Source organism: Oxyura jamaicensis, chromosome 2, assembly GCF_011077185.1.
Source record: "Oxyura jamaicensis isolate SHBP4307 breed ruddy duck chromosome 2, BPBGC_Ojam_1.0, whole genome shotgun sequence".
Lineage (NCBI taxonomy): Eukaryota > Metazoa > Chordata > Aves > Anseriformes > Anatidae > Oxyura > Oxyura jamaicensis.
This window is the reverse complement of record NC_048894.1, coordinates 64,291,345-64,304,331: the sequence shown is the minus strand read 5'-3', so window position 1 is coordinate 64,304,331 and position 12,987 is coordinate 64,291,345.

Sequence of the window (12,987 nt, the reverse complement as noted above, 5' to 3'; positions counted from 1 at the left end):
ATGTTTCTTGGAGTTCTTCTTTAGATTACACCTGGATCAGGACTCAGAGAGTTTTCCAACTGTAGCACAAACTTACTGGTGACCAGAATCACTATAAAGTCACTTATAAAATTTTTAAGGCAGAGTAACTGAAGTACAGAAATACATCTAGGATCCATATTATTTGCTTTGTTTTTGAAAAGAAAATTAAGGCTTGTTCACCAGAAATGTATTTTGCTCTTTCTGTCAGTCAACCCAAAAGCAACAATAGGGTTATTTAAAATTTTCGTTATTTGGGCGTCATCTGTTTGCCAAGGATTCAACCATGTCTCCCTGGCTTGTACATAGTAACAGAGGGGATTCACATGGAAGCACTTAAACTAACTTCAGATTTGTTTAGCTTCTGCAACCAGACAATATCACAAGCCATAAATATTTATTAGGAACACTGATATGAACATGGTCATTATCCCTCTTGAAGGCACTATCCTGGAACAAGAAATGAAGTAACAAAAAAAAAGGAGGAGCTATTCTTAGTTATTCAGTTGCTTTTGCTCTGTAGAAAACTGAGCATAATTTGAACATCAGCTAAGCACATACCTAACCCACGCCGTAAGAAGTCACTTGTGCCCTGCCACACAGACATGGTAAGAATGCATATACCTTCTTCTGTTCCAGGCTGGGTTTGTTCTAGCAGAAAATAAGGGCATGAGAAAAAAGTCAGAGGAGAAACAGAAACGAGCTTGAACAAGGTGCTGAATAGGAGAACAGAGTTTCACATAGTTTACACCCTTCCAGGGCCTCCTGACTGTTTTCTTAACTTGCAACTTTTTTCCTCTGAATTGTTGCTATTTCAGCATGAAAGCTCAGCCTGGGCCCTATTAATGTCATTGAGAAAACTAGGCTCTGCTTAAACTTCAGATTCTTCATCAGAGGAATTCTGTTCATCTGCAGAAATGACAAAATGTCATCCCCAATCACGGATACGTTTCAACAAATGTTAGCGGGAGCATTATCTAATGTAAGTAAGAGAGCCTTGCACACCTTTAATACTTTCTTGTCACTTCACTCTGTTGTGCTGTTTCTAAGAAAACTGTTAGCTTTCAGCATTGAGCTCAGGTAGTTTGTTGCATAGAGCTGAAACAACTGCTGCATGTGGTCTTGTAAAAGAAAGCAGCAAATACATTGCTGGTTTTGCTGCTTTGCCAGAAATTGAGACTTTTCACCACCTAACAGTCAATTCCAATATATATCACGACAATTTCCTTTCTGTTTCCTTTCCTTTCCTTTCCAGTACTGTTTCATCCCCAGACTACCCTCAGTCTTATTCTGAATCATACAAGCTAGCAAAACCCTATGTTAATCTGTTTCCAGGTAGTTTGACCCTTCCTCCAGTAATTTCCTTCTCCCCCATAGTACCTCAAGACTTACAACAAGGAAATTTCTTCTATTTCCCTTGGGGATGCCTCCCTTCCAGGAAGTTCCCCCAGAAATGCTTTCTTAGCTGGTACAAAACAAACAAACAAAACAAAACAAAACACAACCTAGTGGTACAAAAAGAGAGAAGCAGAGGTGTTATTCTTCTGTTTCTGACTTGCAGTGCAAGATGTAGTCGTGGTCAAGTGACTCAGGCATAACTTTTTAAAATCTTCCTTTAGCTAACTTCTGCCTTACAGTAATTAAAAAATGAAATAAATTTATTTGTAAAGCACACAACAGCCTTCCAGACAACTCAGTGATCTGGGAAATATTTGTGACTGTCATGTATGACCTCAGCAAAATGCCTTGGGGAAAGCTACCCAAAGCTTGTACAGGTAAAGAGCCCTCTCTTCTCTCAGTGTGAGGTCTGAAATGTGTTGACTCAAAGGCAGTGATGCAACAGCCTTGAGGAGGAGCAGAAAACATCCTGCCTGCCTGTGCCTCCCCACTCTCAAAAGGATCACATTCCACTTGGAGATTTGAATTCAGAAAGGCACATAGATACCCTCAGAGCAATAGGGGTAGGGGGTGGGGGGGAAGCATAAAGGACAGCATGACAGCATGAAGGGAAGCATGAAGGACAGCATGAAGCTTTGTCTTAGCCTTTTGGCATACACCCATCATAATAACTGGTTTGTTTGTTTGTTTGTTTGTTTGTTTCCATCTGTGCTGGTTCCAAACTAACACAGATCATATATATATATGGCTGATTATCTGTTATTGCAATTCATTGCTTATTCTGAACGGGACTTGGTAGCTTATCTGATGCAGTAAGTCTGCTTAACAGAGTGCTGTAAAACAATTTTTTCCAGTTCAGCTTTTTAGGAGAAACTTGGTATATATTGATAAAACATGATTGCATGAGTTGGCATTTAGCTTAGACCCTAACACAACCAGAGGGCTTCCCTGTAAACCACTGCAGTTTTGTTGGCTCTATGCACAGATCATTCTCAAGGCAAGTAATGAAATACCAGTAATAACAAGAAGCTGGTAATTCATTCTGAGTTGTATTTTATCTGAAAGTTTGCTGTAAAAGAACATAAACTGTCTCATATAGTTAGTCCAATCACTCATGTGGTCAGCAGCAAATGTTCACATAAAGAGTATACAACCAGGCCAGCATACAGATAATCTGCCTTGCAGGATAATTCTACCCTCAATCTATTCAGTTTATGGCTAAAGAGCAGGATGTATCCTCCAAGGATTTGGCTTTAGTGAACTACTTTATACTTGTGGCTGTCACAAATTCTGGCATGGCAGGGAGTGCTAGAACTTGGTTAAGCTTCTGTAGGGAAAAAAAAATGCTTTATGTCTGTCATAAAATTTCTGTTGGGTAAATTGATGTAATATCTGATAGTGTGTCAGGTACAAGCTCACCAAGAGGCCTCACTAAGGTAATTTAAACATAATTGATCATTTTCCCATGTTCTACCCACACATCTCCAGTTTAATTGCCAATGTTTTGTTTTTTTTTTTTTTTTTTTTTTTTTTTTGCAATCTACTGAGTGCATGGTGGGTGCTATAAGTCAATTCATCAGTGTGCACATGCAGCTGTGTACTACAGTGACTCATAGGTGAAAGAACAATCAAACCCAATCGTATGGCAAATGGGGTGTAAAACAGAGATGAACAACAGCTCTTCATTTGTAAAAAGCCTTTACCTACATGAACCCCCCCTATGCCAAGCTGCTGTGTCACTATGCTTGGAGCCTGGTTGCAATGGATGACTCTTGTTTCCTGGGAATGAGAGGCAACAGGGTAGAGTTTACACCTGGGAGATTCTGTAAAAGAGATTGAAGGTGAGCTTGCTGAGGTGAGTGCTCTGCTCTGAAAAAGCATTATTGATTGTCCTTAAATAACGCTACCCCCGAATGCTCTGGTAGATAGCTTATCAGGTATGAGATAGATACACCCAGCTAATCATAGCTGGTATGAGGTTTTGTACCAATCGCTGTTGGTACAAAGTACAAATATTATATGCTGCTGAGCCATCTCCATTAATTATTATTCACTAGCAACTTAGGAGAGGTAGGGAAGGGAGTTGGATGAGAGCCTAGTACAGTGGAAAATACCCACTGATGAGTCCTGACAGACTTCAGTCTGAACATCCAAATGTACATCTTTTTGTATGTGCAACACTCTTCTCCCCATTGAGAGGGAAGGAGTGCCGATCTTCCTTAGATGCCATTTCTAGGGCCCGTGAAGATGAGACACATACTCAGTAGACCTTTCACTGGTATTATCAGGATATTTCACAGTGGAGCTCATGAAAGAGTTTTGTGTTGGAACAAAGCGAGCACTGCTCTGAGACTGTGTGTTCTCAGGCTAAGTCAGCACAAGGAGTGGTGCTGACAAGGTTGTTTTCCGGGCTGCTGAAATGCAGAGTTCTGCCAGTTTGCGTAAGAAGACCAGCCAGGTCCCTGTCATCACAAACAAGCCAAGCAGTAAATGTTTAATCTCAACAAGGCCCTAGAGCATCACCTCCACATGCCACTGACAGAGGCTTCAAAATACTTTCCTAATGTCCTCTGACAAATAAAGACCTATGGTGAAGACTGAGCTAGAACAAATAACGTGGCATGTAAAGGGAGAAGAAGAGACCCACAGGATGCCCATGTCCAGGAACAACGATGCAGTAGGAAAATTGTTACTTAAAAGTAACAGCAGCCCAAGGAAGCAACTTGTATCTCACACACTAGAGAAGAAGGCAATCTTTGTTTCCCCAGAGGATCCTTCTTGGCCCTGGATCAAGTGTTTGGCCTAACCCAGACTTCTTGAACAAGACACACTAGAAACTTTGATGCTACTTGCATCTACAATACATGCTACCGTATCAGTATTACACTCAACACATCTTTTTCCCAGTATTTATTTTCAGCATTTCTTGAGTACACTGCTGAAAGCACTTTTGATTTGAGTACTGGAGATGCAGCAAACCTGGCAGGGCTCAGACTGCCTGGACAATAGGTGAGCAAACAAATCAGCCCTCACAAAGCCACTTCTGTTGGCATTGCATAATCCTAGGGAGCTAATCCAGAGCTAACCTGACCAATGTGCTGGATCTCTGTCTTCACAGCAGTGCTGTAGGTCTTTGCAGGGCAGTATTTAGTGTCCAGCAGTGGTCCAAACCATTTGCAGGTTGATGTTCTTACTGTTGAAGATAGCCCTTTGCAATCACCGTTGACTGTTTGCCAGGTCATTATAGTTTTCTTCACACTCTTGGAGGTGTCTTACAAAATAGGTCCAAAAATAGCAAACATGGATACATGGTTTAGCTATAAGGCAGCTGTACATTCCCAGTCTGTCCCCCTCCCTTTGAGCAGGAAAGTTGCCTGTGGATTTAGCATTTGGTAGTCATGGCTAGCCTTTTCTGCAGTGGATGATCAATACACAGTGCCTAGGAGGCTGTGAAGGGAAAGACTCAAAAGTGCCCCATGAAGACTTCCCCACCAGTAGCCCTAGATGATCTACCCTTTTGTTTCCCTTTCAGAAGGGTGATTCTGGAAATGAAGCTTTGTCTTTGTAAAGATACTCTGTGTGTCTTTACACACTGGAAAAACTAGCTCTGAGAGGAATGAGATCTGTAACTATGCCTCTTCTATTTTCAATAGCTTTCCTTTTTTTTTTTTTTTTTTTTAGACAAAAAAATCTGCTGACATCTGGAGAAGTTTGACTGCAGAGTTGGATCTTCATCTCCTACTGGGGTTGGTTCACTGAGCCCAATGTTTCCAGGAGGCTGAAGTCAGGGCAGCTCTACTAGCTCACACCCTCTGTATATCAGATTTACACAATAATAGCTTACAAGCTGGCAGGTGATATTTTTTTAGGCAATTTCAACTATTTGCCTTTTAAGACAGGTTTCCTTTGCTGTCCATGTATATATCTATTTGAGAACACCTTTATTTCTTAAATGCAGAATCAAAGGCTAGATTTTAAGTTTAAGTGAGCCTTAATGTGGCTGCAAACTCTCTTGACTAAATTTCTCTCTTCAGACGGTGTTCAAATGAACAAGAAAATTAAATCCCTTCAGTCTGGCATCTTCTACAGTCACTTGCCTTTTGGATAATTGTACTTTTCCTCATCAAAATACATACCTATTGTGCATGTCAGGAAATAGCCCAGTGGAAGACACCTCACTTTACTTTGTACGGATTTAGCCCTATACTTACGTCTGGATGTTTTGATGACAGAGACATAATATACAGGCAAAATGTACTACTATGTCATCTATATGCTGCTGCTTATGACAGTGAAGGATTGTGGCTTCGGTATACTTATATAAATATTAAAGAAAGAGTTCAGAGGCTGTTCTAACTTACCATGAAGTCATGCATAGCTACAGCTGCTTCAGAGCATGGGGCTCACTGTGTTGAACCACAGCTACTCTTGCTCTGTCCTGAACTGAGAGGAGGACAGAATAATCCACACTCAAGGGGAGTGAAAGCAAAGCAGAGGGAAAATATGGCAGAATCAAAATTCCCCATTGTTGAGGGGAAAGAACGACACGACTCCAGGCTGGTGTGTAGCTGAAGCACTTTATTGTCTAACCCATCTACTTATATAGGCTTAGTGTATCTACATGCTTTTATCACACAACTTGGCAATGTTTGCTCGTTAGCCATTATTATTGTTCACAAGGCAATCGTACAGCAGCCCTATCTCCTTTTCATGTACTGATGAGCAACAGGCCAGACTGCACCTGTTGTTTTTGACCTTCTTGTCTCCCAGTTATACCTCCTTTATCTTCAGGCTACATGACTTTCGCCTCATTCTGTATTTTCCTTTTCTCACTTAATCTCTGTGTCTAACACACTCCACATACTTTCTGATCGATTTCCCACACATTGTTTTGCCTTGTTCTCTCCCAGCATGTCCTCATTAACAGCTGATGTTATTTTGTATAGGGCAAGTACAATAAAATGGATCAAGGCTTCCCAAATTAAGCAAGAATCTGAGTACCATGAAAGGATGTTTCACTGAATCAGCTGCAGACCTCTTCATGCTAAATGCTAAAGCTGCTAAATACCTCTGCATGCCAGGGCTGAAAAAAAATCTGTTATTTGTAGAGAGGTGGGGGTTGGTCTGTTCTCCCACATGCCTGGCAACAGGATGAGGGGGAACGGGCTAAAGTTGTGCCGGGGAGGTTTAGGTTGCATATTAGGAAGAACTTCTTTACTAAATGGGTTGTTATGCATTGGAATGGGCTGCCCAGGGAAGTGGTTCAGTCACCATCTCTGGAGGTCTTTAAAAAACGTTTAGATGTACAGCTTAGTGATATGGTTTAGTGGAGGACTTGTTAGTGTTAGGTCAGAGGTTGGACTCGGTGATCTTGGAGGTCTCTTCCAACCTAGATGATTCTGTGAATCTGTGATGCATTCAAAGCTTTATCCAGCAATTGGTAGTTGCAGCAAACAGTATTTGTCCAACAACATTTCTTGGGACGTGGTTTGGCATCCCTTCACATGCTTCATATCTCAGCTGCAGAGAAGCTGGGGATCCACAGGATCACAAGACTGCACATTAGGAGGCATTTCTCCATGAAGCTGATTCCAGCTTGTAAGGCAGCTCTCTCCTGAGGAAGAGTAATGGCATTTTAAAAGAGTGGGGCTTCAGGTAACTCAATAGGGGTCAGCATTGTTAATTCTCATTATTATATTTCTGGGAGCCTGATTTGGGATTAGAACATCATTAAGGTAGGTGCTATATAACAATATATATTCAGGAATACCTATTTACAGCTAGATGCATGAGACACTCAAAATAAAAGGAAGGGAAGAACAGGTCCATGGCCCCTAGATGTGAACCCCAACCTTGTTCTCCTAAACCTAAGCTCACAGCACTGCCTCTCCCATGTCAGCTATAACAACATTCCCATGAGGCACGCTACATCTACAGGGACAATTTTGCATTGGAAATAGCCATGTGGTGATGGTGTTCGCAGGACTCATGTGCCATCTGCTGTTTATCCCTGCTCCCGCTGTGTCTCACCCAGCCAGTTCTGATGAGTAAGTTAACCTGGGGAATGGTATGTACTGTATGCCCAACCACAGTCCCCTTCTGCATCGACACCTTTGATTAATGCAATATCTATGAAGAGAAGAGATGCAGTCATAGTTGATACATGTCTTTGTAAGGATACTCAACAAGGATAGTTGGAGGAAAGTCACTGTCCTTACAGGATATCCTTAGGATATCCTTTGTAAAGACATTCAACAAAGAAGCTGGTGGAAAGTCACAAGTATTACTCTCTGGTTTTGAGTATGAAGACAGAAAACAATTATCCCCTTCTGTGCTGCATTCATGGCCCATCTAGCTTATCGTGGAGTCTGTGCCCATTAACTTCAGCCTTGGCTACAACACTCCCAGATGACAGTGATGGGCCTGCAAGGGGCTCAAGGAAATAAGGTAAGGGATGAACAACACCTTCCACATCTGGCATCAAACCCACACCTAATTCAACTCCTACTGAGGCCTCTCTGCCTACTCTTTGGAAGATACCTGTCTGTGACTACTCCACTACAGACCGTTTGAAGGTAAATAGTAATGCTCAGCTCACTATGTTGACTTCTCTGCAGAAGTCTCAAAAAGCAAGGCAGTTTTAACCACGATATTTCTGTGGAGTAAGTACCTTTATTGACATTGAACACAGAGAGAAACCAAGGCACAGTGAAAACAGTGACACAATATGTATTTTAAAGGAAGACTGTTTGCCATGATGCTGACTGAAACGTACCTTAATTTGCCTGCGATTGACCCAGACCGGTGTAAAATTCTCATAACGATATATTTTTCAAATTATTCTGAGTCCTGGTTTTAGCTAGAAGAGAGTTAATTCTCCTCCCAGTAGCTGATAGAGTGCTATGTTTTGGATTTAGGATGAGACTAATGTTGATAACACACTGATGTTTTACTTGTTGCAGAGCAGTGCTTACACTAAGCCAAGGACTTTTCAGCTTCTCGCTCTGTCCTGCCAGCGGGCAGGCTAGGGGTGCAGCAGGAGCTGGGAGGGGACAGACCCAGGACAGCTGACCCAAACTGGCCAAAGGGGTATTCCATACCATCTGACATTATGCTGAACAATATATAGGGGTGGCTAGCCGGGGTGGGGGGGCCGGCTGCTTGGGGATAGGCTGGGCATCGTTCAGCGGGTGGTGAGCAATTGCATTGTGCATCACTTTTTTTGTACATATTATTATTATGATTATTTTATTTTTCTGTCCTAATAAACTGTCTCCATCTCAACCCATAGGTTTCAGTTTTTTTTCTCATTTCTCTCCCCCATCCCAGAGAGGAAGGGGGGAGGGTGAGTGAACGGCTGTGTGGTGTTTAGCTGCCAGCTGGGTTAAACCACAACATTCTGGAACCTAAAGGTCAGAAGGAAAAGCTGACCACTCAAAAGACCTGAATGAGAGCTGGAAATCTTTGAAAGACAGTTTTTGTCTTCAAAGTCTCTTCACTTTGAAGTGAAAAGAACCTCCTGATCAAGAAATCTTTATCTGGCCATTTCTAAAAATCTGGCTCCTATTACTTTACACAAAGGGACATTCCCACCTTAGCTGTAAAAGATGAGTGACATCCTAAGACCACTGGATCCTCCAGGATGTCTCTTAAAGGTGCATGGACTGAGAATAAGGAACCTATCGCTCCATGTACATATGGACCCAAGGCTCCATTAAATCACAAGTATGACCTTTTTTTATCTTGGCTGCCTGATTTTTCACATTTTACCGTGATCTTTATTTTAAAAAATCACAAAACCTGACACATGATTTGTTGTAAATAACTGAGAATGATTCTGCATAATTACTTTAGAAATAGTACTCTTAATAAAATATTACTCATAATAAAAAAAGGGCCCCAGAGAGTCTATAAAATTGATGATATGCTTTAACAGATTCCCTGTATTTAGTATTACACATTGTCTCCTTTTTAGTGTACTTTATCCTGACCTGTCAGTTTTGATAATTTACTGGTTCATCGCAAGATTTTTCTTCCACATTTAAATACATTTCCTGGATAAAGACAAATCACTATTAGATCATCATCTATCTTCACATCATGAAAGTAAATTCCGTGACAATCCTAAGCCAGCATTACATGTCCACAAGCCATTAACCCAAAAGCTTTGAAAAGGTCATTTTTTTAAGCTAATAGTATAAAACCCACCTACTAAACATTCGGATAGAAAGTTTAGGAAGTGTTTTTTGCAACTTAATTTAAATCCCCTGTAGACTAAAATGTCTGGATAAAGCTCACAAAAGATTAAAGACACTAGAGGACCTGACTTTCTAACCCATTGCATTTTCTATCCCGGTGCAAATCCACACAAATCTTTATCTCTTTGAAGTCACTAGCAAATCTCGTGGTCTTTTCAATGGGACTTACAACTTCACTTCTGGTAATTACATCAGCCTGCCACTATGGAACATCACTCCTGGGAAATGTTAATAATATAAAGCTGGCCACTGTCAGATCCTCTTTGTACTAAAGCTATTTAATTTAAATAGGTTTTTCTCCACTTTGTTGAAGACACAAAGATGTTACTGGCTTCACAGATGCACAAATTGTCTCAGAAAGGGACAGGCTGATCTTTTTAACAACAGTTTGAACCCTGATGATATGTTTCAGAGAGCTAATCATGGCTAGCAACCACCTTTCAGAAGTGGTTGCTTCAATGGATCTTCCTTCTCTGAGGCAAGGCTTTCTTCCACCTGTTCTCTCTCTCTGCACATGCCTGTCATAAGCTTCCTCTGAAAATTGCTGTTACCAGCTCCATATCTCTCCTCTCTCTTCCCCAGGACCTGTGCTGGTGCATGGCAGCTCATCGAACCTGTCAGCCTGTGCCCTTCCTCTGCCCTTCACAGACTGCCTCCTCCTGCCACAGTCATGGGGATGCTTCACCTCTTGCTGTTCACTCTGATGGATCAGAAATAAATGAAATAAAAATCCGGCTGGATACGAAAGTAGCTCACCTTTTATCAGAAGCCTTGGCACGCTGATAAATCTTTTCTCCATGAACCTGCTCAAGTTAATATATTGCAGTGGCAGTTTGTACTGGCTTAGGAGCTAATGTCTGTCCAGGGTTGCTTTCCGTCACTTGCTGCTCTGTGTCCACATCTTGAAAGACATCTTCTCATGGCAGCTTGAAGGGCAAAGAAAAGGAAGTAGAAGATGCAAACTGAGCTGCAAGGAAATAAGGGACACACACTGTAGAGTCTGCTTGTTTTGCTGGTTAAGCTTCCAGTCAAAACACTCCATTAATGTGCAAAGCATTGTGCTTTATTTATTTTTTGTTTGTTTGTTTGTTTGTCCGTTATACTTCTCCATCGATTCAGATATAGACAAAAATGCACAAAAAAATATCAAATAACATGAAACAAAACGGTTGACTAAAGATCTGGGTTTTATGGTGAATCACGAGAAAGATTAGTTGCAAATACTGAACTCCACAGCATCTGTATCTCTAAATGCTTGTCTGAGGTGGAGTTCACTCTAATCCCATTGCTGAAAATTGCCCATAGTCTCTCTTTCTCAGTAGCAATGTGTTTTTCTATTCAAAACTGCAGGATTTTATGGCCTGGCAGGTTGATAAAGCAAAAAGCTTCTTGTGCGCTGCAGGCTGCTGTTCCTATTGCTGTTGTCATTTTTTTCTCTGTGGGGAGGGGGGAGGTAGGGGGCGGGGAACGACTGACTGTTGACAGAATAGATGATAAGTAAAAACCTAGATGACGATCTGGGTGTTGACAGATAAGATCAACACATTTGTTGTCTCAGCCCAGGCGCTGTTTATCCATTACAATGGTGAGCTAATTTCACTGGCACTCCCTCTATGTTAATGCCCTGCCATAAACGAAGATTTAGGAGTTATTACAACTCCATCTGAAAGACAGCACTGCTCCTCCCTTCCCTTCTTTCTCCCACCAGCCCTCCCTCTCCCCACCAAGTGAATGTCAGCTGAAATACCAGAGGCAGAGATTGCGTGCTCAAGTATTTCACAGAATCACAGAATCACAGAACTGTAGGGGTTGGAAGGGACCTCGAAAGATCATCGGGTCCAACCCCCCTGCCAAAGCAGGTTCCTCAGAGCAGGCTGCCCAGGGAGGCGTCCAGATGGGCCTTGAATATCTCCAGAGAAGGAGACTCCACAGCCTGTTCCAGTGCTCCGTCACCCTCACCGTGAAGAAGTTCTTTCGCATGTCGGTGCGGAACTTCCTGTGTTCTATTTTGCGGCCGTTGCCCCTTGTCCTATCCCCACAAACCACTGAGAAGAGGTTAGCTACATCCTTCTGTCTCCCACCCCTCAGATATTTGTACACATTGATAAGATCCCCTCTCAGTCTTCTCTTCTCTAGGCTGAACAGACCCAGGTCTCTCAGCCTTTCTTCATAGGGAAGATGCTCCAGGCCCCGTATCATCTTTGTGGCCCTCCGCTGGACTCTTTCGAGGAGATCCCTGTCTTTTTTGTACCGGGGAGACCAGAACTGGACACAGTACTCCAGGTGAGGCCTGACCAGGGCAGAGTAGAGGGGGAGGATCACCTCCCTTGACCTGCTGGCCACACTCCTTTCAATGCACGCCAGGATCCCATTAGCCCTCTTGGCCACCAGGGCACACTGCTGGCTCATGGTCAACCTGTCGTCCACCAGGAAGCCCAGGCCCTTCTCCTCAGAGCTCCTCTCCAGCAGGTCGTCCCCCAGCCTGTACTGATACTTCCGGTTGTTCCTTCCCAGGTGCAGGACTCCCCTGGTGCTCAATCCTGCTAGAGGGAACTGAGCTTCCAGAGCAGACTTGCTCAGGGCACACTGTGGTGCCAAATGCCAGCTCCAGAAAAAATACAGCAATGAGTTATGCATACTATTGCAGCTCTTTGGGCTCCCCTAAACTGTGTTTCTGCGTGATCACCCTAACAGGGGAGATGCAGCTCTCCTCCATTAGCTCCAGTATCATTTCTTGAGAACATCTCTCTAAGCAAAACAACCCTAATGTTACAGTCATATGGGAATTGTGTCCTTTAACTTGTGCTGTCCTGTTTTAGAGCCTATGAGGCATAATTGCTGCTTGTAAAATATTTTAAGCTCCTAGGATAAGAGATAATGAATGCTTGTTACTGCATGATTATCATTAATACTTCGTTTTTTATTTGGAGAATCATTTTGCTGTAACTTCTAGTAAACCATTTCTCTTCCTTTTTTGGAAAAAAAAAAAAAAAAAAAAAAAGATCAAGTCTGTCTATGCTAAACATTGTAGTTATTAGCTGTTTTTTGTTTGTTTATATTATTTGTTAATAAACATTTTTAACTGGAAATTTAAACTTATTTTATTTGTCGGAATGAGTCAGAACTTTAAAGTAGAAACTAGCTTTGAAGTGAGACCCAAAGTAAGGAAAAAAAACTACACACAACAAAACAGATAATGTTTTATCTGCAGGTTTGCTGACCAAACCCATCTGCTTTATTTGACAAATGACAAAGACTGGCAGGTGCTCTAATAAGCTGGCTTTGGCTGCACTTGCAGATCCTTTTGAAACTT